The sequence below is a fragment of the Dipodomys spectabilis genome, unplaced genomic scaffold (genome assembly GCF_019054845.1).
Source record: "Dipodomys spectabilis isolate Male_0828 unplaced genomic scaffold, ASM1905484v1 ptg000323l, whole genome shotgun sequence".
NCBI lineage: Eukaryota > Metazoa > Chordata > Mammalia > Rodentia > Heteromyidae > Dipodomys > Dipodomys spectabilis.
The window spans coordinates 1,452,493-1,460,362 of record NW_024871000.1 but is presented as its reverse complement, the minus strand read 5'-3'; the positions used below and the strand labels follow the sequence as shown (position 1 = coordinate 1,460,362).

Below are 7,870 nucleotides of genomic sequence, written 5' to 3'. Positions count from 1 at the left end.
TCTTGTGAGGGCATCTGGGTTGGTTCCATATACTAGCTATCGTAAATAATGTTGCAATAACCATAGTTGTGCTGGTAGTTTTAGTATGGTCTTGTTTATGATCATTTGGGTAGATTCCCAAAAGTGGGATTAATGTGTCATAGAGGAGTTTTATGTGGAGTCTTTTGAGGAACCTACATACTGCTTTCCAAAGTAGTTGAACAAGTTTACACTCCCACCAAGAATGCAGTACGGTTCCCTTGTGGCCACATACCTTTCAGCATCTGTTGTTGTAAAAATATGGAATGCTCCACGAATTTTCATGTCATCCTTGCGCAGGGGGCATGCTAATCTTCTCTGTATCGTTCCAAAGTTAGTGCATGTGATGCTAAATTGAGCAAAGAACATTTTTTTATATATAAAGTATAATTTGTATTGATTTTATGAAACTAGACAATTTAACAAAAATAAGTTCAAAAGAATTGTTGTGAAATTTTAGAATCATGTAATTCTTACATAAGCACACATTTAAGAATAAAATCAAGATAGACATGCCAAAAACAAAATAATTCCAGATATTTGTAGTTCAAGAGATGTGTAGGAGGAGGAATTCAATTATTCTATACAAGGCACCTGTCAAAATGAACATTGCAGCAAGTGTTTAGGTTTGTTAAAGTTTTAATGTTTTAGGGCTGGGAAGGTGGCTCAGTGGTAGAGTGCTTGCTTTGCATGCATGAGGCCCTGGGATCTATTCCTCAGCACCACATAAGCAAAAAGAAAAAAGCGGTAAGTGACGCTGTGGCTCAAGTGGTAGAGTGCTAGCCTTGAGCTGAAGAGCTGAGGGACAGTGCCCAGGCCCAGAGTTCATGCACCACAAACGGACCCTCCCCCCAAAAAACAGTTTTAATGTTTTAAATATGCTTAATTTTGGGATTTTGCTTATATATGCCAAAAATAGGACTGTTTGGCAGGTATAAAACTTTTTGATAAAGTATTTAAGATTTATGGTAGTAGACATTAAGTACTAAGTATGTACATTTTAAAGTATATGGAAACTTTATTAATGAGAAGTTGCAAAGTCTTTGTGTAAAGAAGCAGAGTGAAGAGTTAAGACTTTAACTATACAGTTTTTGTTAAAAATTTAGAGATTCCTTACTTTATTTGATGATATAAGCCATAATGTACACATGTATGTTACTAGTCACACACATACATATACACATGTATTCATGCACACATGGAGAAAGACATATAATTACAGCCAACACAATTTCCCCCAGTTGTTGAATATGCCTTAAACGGAATACTTGGAACAATATATGTTGAAGATGTATTTGTCTCTCATAGTTCATTTACCAATCCTCTTATCTCTTAAAACTGGTAGTTTTAGAGAGATTTGATTTACAAAATGCAGTACAAGTGATAGCAAGTCACTTGGAAACCTCAGTAAGTATAAGTGATATGGTGTCTCCCTGCTCCTCACGGAATGCTTACTCTTGTAGACACTCTCAACCACCGAAGTAGCAGGAAAATACCCTGGTAAAGAGTAAAGTTATAAGGCTTTAAATGGCATCCGTACTTGAGCTCTTTTCCCAACAACCAGCATGAATTCCTAGGCAGATGTGTGAGTCCTCCGAAAACTGGACTCTACATATACATTTTACTAACCCATGTGAAAATTCCTATATGAGAAATGCTGACTGAGGTCTTGCTGATTTCCTGGCCAAGAAAATAAGAAAAAAAAGAAAGTATTTTTAATGTTTTAAAGTTTGAGAATAATTTTTAACCTGTCAATAAATGTGTAGAATACAATTATACCAACTGATAAAATAATGATGGCATTTCATTTATGTGCTCTTGGACTTGGCCAGTGATTTTAAATGTGTCTACAAAAGTAGAATCAGCATAAATCAAGCCAGCATTTCTTCATTTAAGATATAAGGAAAGGATACTGGTTGACCCATTGTAACAATGAAATATACAAGACACTCTACCAGAGGATGGGTGAAGGGGGGAGGTGGGGTGGTGTGAAGGGAAGGGATGGTAGGGTTAAAAACAAAGGAGGAGGTAACAATGCTCAATAAGAAATGTACTCATTACCTTACTTATGTAACTGTAACCCCTCTGTACAGTATTTATAATAAAAATATATATTAAAAACATACAAGGAAAACTTATCCCCATTGTATACACACTTAATCCAGAAATTCATTACTGAATTCAAAACCTCTTAGAATTAAATTCCTAAATAGCAGTACTGCATCTATATACCAGTATAAAATTTAAGCATTTTTATTTTTTAATTTTTCACATCTCCTTTCTATCCCTCCCTTTCTCTTATCCTATTCCCGTCCTTCTCTGAATATTATGTTTTTAATTTGCATAATTTTAAGTGTTTCACTTTTAAGCTTTTAATTTTTGTTTTACTATTTTTCCTTGTCGTTTTTTTCTCTTTCTTTTTTCCCCGGCCTCTACTATCATTCTATCCAACCTATTCCCTGCTTTTAGATTAAGACTAAGTTAGCTCTCCCTCTACCTTTCCACATCCCTCTATTCGTATTTATACCCACATCTCTCGCTAAAACTAATAACTTCTGGTTTGCCAAATTCTTCTTTGCTGTTCGTAGCCTATTAATGCATAGTTGTTTGATGTTGAAAAGTATATCTGTTGAACTAGATTATATCTGCATGCTTTTGACTGTGCAACTACAGACTTTGCTGATGCTTGCCCTAAGATAGTTTTCTAGCACAAACTGCTGTTACTCTCATCCCAAATGGGCAAAATAACCCGGAAAAACACAAGAAAAATGTCACGTCCGGGTATCTCAACTCCCACTCATGATAATCAGTGGACAGAACAGATAATGAATAATCCAGAGCAGAACTCCCAAAAAGCTCTACAAACAATAATGGTAAACATGATAAATAAAAAGATTGAAAAACTGCAAAGGACTCTGTTTGAGCATGATAGGGAGAGAGAGGAAGCAAACCGAAGATCAAAACAGGAAGCTCATGGGTGTGAGGAAGCTACTCAAAGATAGATAAAGGAATTGCATGAGCAGCTTGAGAACACTCAAAGAGAAATAAAAGAATTGTGTGAGCAGGCTGAGATCAGTCAAAGAGAACTACAGTAATTGCATGAACGTGAGGAAGCTAATCAAAGAGTAATACAGGAATTGCAAGAGCAAGATGAGCATAGACAAAGATCAATAGAGGCATTCATGGAATCCATAAACAGAGAGCTGAAAGAAGTCAGGGAGTCCACAAAGGGAATGCTGAATGGATCCCAACAGAAGGAATGGAATTCCAAGGAAATCATAACCAATCAACTAAGTGAATTGAGAATAAACATTGAACACCAAATTAAGGAAGTAAAGAATTTCATACAAGATCTAAAACAAAGATCCAACAAAGAATTTGAAGTCATAAAAGCCGACCAACTAAAAGGAAAAGAAAAAAAAAAAGTAGAAAATCTGGATAGTTGAATAGACCATGAAGAAGATTGAATTCTGAAGATAGAAGACATCCTAGATATTATAGAGAAAGGACATAAAACCATCCTAGACAAATCTAAGAAATATGATAGATCTATTCAACATTCAACCCTTGGAAGACACCATTAGAAGGTCTAATCTGAGGATAATTGTTGTAGAGGAGCACGTAGAACCAGAAGTCCATGGTCTAGGAAATTTGTTTAACAGGATCCTAGCAGAGAACTTCCCAAACATGCAAAAAGATAGGCCTATTCAGATACAAGAAGCTGTTAGAACTCCCAATAGACCAGACCAGAACAGGATTTCCCATTGTCACATTATATGCACAGGATCAATTCAGACCAAGGAAAAGATCCTTAAATTTGTCATGAAGAAAAGATCAATCACCTATAAAGGGAAACCAATTAGAATCACCTCAGATTTCTCAGCAGAGACAATCAAAGCAAGAAGAGACTAGAATGATGTAAGCAATGCCCTAAAGACAAACAACAACCAGGAATACTTTACCCAGCTATACTCTCCTTAATAATCGGAGGTCAAATAAAACACTTCCATGGCAAAGAAAAATTGAAACTATATATCTCCACCACACCAACCCTACAAAAGAATCTTAAAGATATCCTCCACAGAGAAAACCAACAAGACCACAATAAAGGCCAAGAAACAGCACCCAAACTGAGAATCCAAGAACCATAGGAAGAACACAGTTGCCGCAGCCCGAAGAAGTTGGATAAAATGGCAGGAACTCTCAAATACCTCTCAGTTCTATCTCTCAACATTAACGGATTTAACTCTCCAATTAAGCGACAAAGTCTGTCTACTTGGATTAAAAAGCAAGATCCTTCTATCTGCTGCCTTCAGGAGTCACATCTTGCCCACAAAAACAAACACATTTTCAATTTTAAAGACTGGAACAAAATCTACCAAGCAAACGGCCCCCATAAACAGGAAGGAGTTGCAATCCTAATATCAGATAAAATAGACTTTTAATTAAAATTAGTGAAAAGGATGGTGCATACTAATTAAGGGATCACTCTTTCAGGAAGATATTACCATTCTGAATATCTATTTGCCGAACAACGGAGCACCCAAATTTATCCAAGAAACACTACTTTCCCTCAAATCCCACATAGATCCAAAGACATTAATCGTTGGGGGCTTTAACACACAACTTTCCCCACTACATAGATGAACTTCTCAAGAACTCAACAGAGAAACCGCAGATATAAGCAACTGCATAGATCAACTAGATTTAACAGACATCTATCAAATATTTCACCCAGCAGAATCAGAATACACGTTTTTCTCAGAAGACACATGGAACATTTTCCAAAATAGACCACATTTTAAGCCACAAAGCAAACTTGTCCAAATTCAGAAACATTGAAGTTATACCTTGCATTCTATCAGACCACAAGGGAATAAAATTATAATTCAACACCAAAAGCCACCAAAGAAAGTCATGTAACACATGGATCCTGAACAACACACTGCTGAATCATGAGTGGGTCATGGAAGAGATTAGAAAGGAAATTCAAATGTTCATGATATTCAACAAAAATGAACACATCAATTACTAGCTCCTCTGGGACACAGCAAACGCAGTATTCAGAGGCAAGTTTCTAGCTCTGAGTTCCTACATCAACAAATTGGAGAGATCTGAAACCAATTTAATGAGCCTCCTTGAAAAAGAGCAGCAAGATAAACACGATCCAGAAAATGGAAATAAATAATTAAAATTTAATCAGAATTAAATGAATTGAAATGTAAAAAAATAATAGAAAGATTCAAGAATCCAAAGAGTTGATTCTTCGAAAAAATTAACAAAATTGAGAGACCCTTAGCAAATCTTATCAGAAAAAGAAGAGAACGTACCCAAATAAACTCACAGATGAGAATGGAAACATCATCACAGAATCAATTAAGATTCAGAACATTATATGGGAATGCTTCTAAAACTTTCATACTAATAAGTTTGAGAACTTGAAAGAAAAGGACCTTATCCTAGCAAATACTGACATGACGAAACAAAGCCAAGATGAGTCAAACTATCTTAAAAGGCCTATATCAAGCATTCAAATAGAAACAACAGTAAGAGACCTCCCATCTAAGAAAAGCCCAGGACCAAATGGTTTTACAGAGGAATTCTACAAGGCCTTCAAAGCAGACATCACACCAATACTCCTCCAAATCTTCAATGAAACTGAAAAAGAAAGTTCACTACTGAACTCATTCTATGAGGCCATCATAACACACATCCCAAAACCAGGACGGGACTCATCAAGGAAAGAGAACTATAAACCCATTTCTTTGATTAAGATTGATGCAAAGTTTTTCAACAAAATTTTGGTCAATCGACTTCAACAATTTATCCAAAAAATCATACACCATGATCAAACAGGATACATTTCAGGGATGCAAATCTGGTTTAATATATGCAAATCAATTAATATACTTCAGCACATCAACAGCAGCAAGGATAAGAACCACGTGGTTTTCTCAATAGGTGCAGATAAAGCATTCAACAAGATCCAACATCCCTTTATTATGATGGTTCTGGAAAAATGAGGAATCCATGGAACATTTCTCAATACAATAAAGGCTGTATATGACAAAGCAATAGCCAGCATTATAGTTAACGGTGAAAAAATAAAGCTATTTCCTCTTAACTCAGGAATGAGACAAGGATGCCCACTCTCTCCACTTCTCTTCAATCTAGTATTGGAATCCCTAACTACAGCAATAAGATGCAAATGTAAGAGGGATCCAAATAGGGAAAGAAGAAGTAAAACGCTCCCTCTTTGCAGATAACAAGATCTTGTATTTAAAGAATCGCACAGAGTCCACTCCAAAATTACTAAAGCTGATTCAAAACTCTGGCAAAGTAGCAGGGTTTAAATTAACCCTCAAAAATCAATGGCTTTTCTGTATGCCAACAATAAGAAAAGTGTGGCTGAAATTAGGAAAGCAACTCCATTCGTAATAGCCCCACAAAAAATAAAATACCTAGGAATTAACTTAACCAAAGTAGTGAAGGACCTCTATAATGAAAACTTTAAAAAACTGAAAAAGGAAATCAAAACTGAACTTATAAAGTGGCAAAACTCCCAGGCTCCTGGACTGGGAAAGATCAACATCGTGAAAATGGCAATACTTCCCAAGGCTACCTACAAATTAAATGTGATACCTATCAGTATTCCAACCTCATTCTTCAAGGAAATAGAAGAGGCAATCAAAAAATTCATATGGAACAATAAAAGACCCTGAATAGCAAAAATGATCCTTAACAGAATGAACAGTGCTGGAAGAATATCAATACCAAATTCAAATTCAACTACAAAGCCATAGTAATCAAAAGAGCTTGGTACTGGCACAAGAACAGACCTCAGGACCAATGGAATAGAATTGAAAACCCAGAAATGAACCAACAGACCTATAGCCATCTAATCTTCGGTAAGGGAGCTAAAAAATAGAATGAAAGAAAGACAGCCTCTTCAGTAAATGGTGCTGACAAAATTGGTTAACAACTTGTAGAACACTAAAGCTAGATCCTTATATATCACCCTGTACCAGAATCAACTACAAATGGATCAAAGACCTCGCAGTCAAAGCAGACACTCTGAAAACATTACGGGATGGAATTGGAGAAACCCTAGGCCTTGTTGGCACAGGCCAAAATTTTCTTAATAGAGACCCGGAAACAACAAATCAAAGAAAGGTTGGACAATTGGGATTGCATAAAATTGCAGAGCTTCTGCATGGCAAAGGACATAGCTAGCAAGATTAATAGAAAGTCTACGGATTGGGAGAAGATCTTCATTAGCCATAAAATGGACAAGGGTCTCAGATCGAAAATATACCTTTAACTCAAAAATTTAAATCCCCCAACAAATCTTCAAAGAAACAACTGCCCAATAAATATGTGGGCTAAAGACTTAAAGAGAAAATTCTCTGAAGAGGAAAGAAGGATGGCCAATACACACATGAAGAAATGCTCAACCTCCCTAGTCATAAAAGAAATGTAAATCAAAATAATATTGAGATACTACCTCACCCCAGTTAGAATGGCTATAATCAAGAACTCTAATAACAACAGATGATGGAGGGGATGTGGACAGAAGGGAACACTACTTTATTGTTGATGGGAGTGTAAACTTGTTCAACCAGTTTGGAAATCAGTATTGAGGTTCATCAAAAGACTCCACATAGAGCTCCCCTATGACCCAGAAATCCCACTTTGGGTATTTAACCAAATGTTCACATACAAGACCACAGTAGAGCTTCCAGCACAACTACGTTTATTGCATCATTATTTACCATAGCTAATATATGGAACCAACCCAGATGCACCTTAGTAGATGAGTAGATCAAGAAAATATGGTATATATACACACTGG

General features: G+C 36.1%; 1 non-coding gene across 1 annotated transcript; it reads right to left on the bottom strand.

Annotated features, from left to right (window-relative positions):
• Positions 1-273: 273 nt before the first annotated feature.
• On the bottom strand, positions 274-380 carry LOC122128116. Its single transcript, XR_006151365.1, has one exon. It is a non-coding gene; the product is annotated as a U6 spliceosomal RNA (small nuclear RNA).
• Positions 381-7,870: the final 7,490 nt, after the last annotated feature.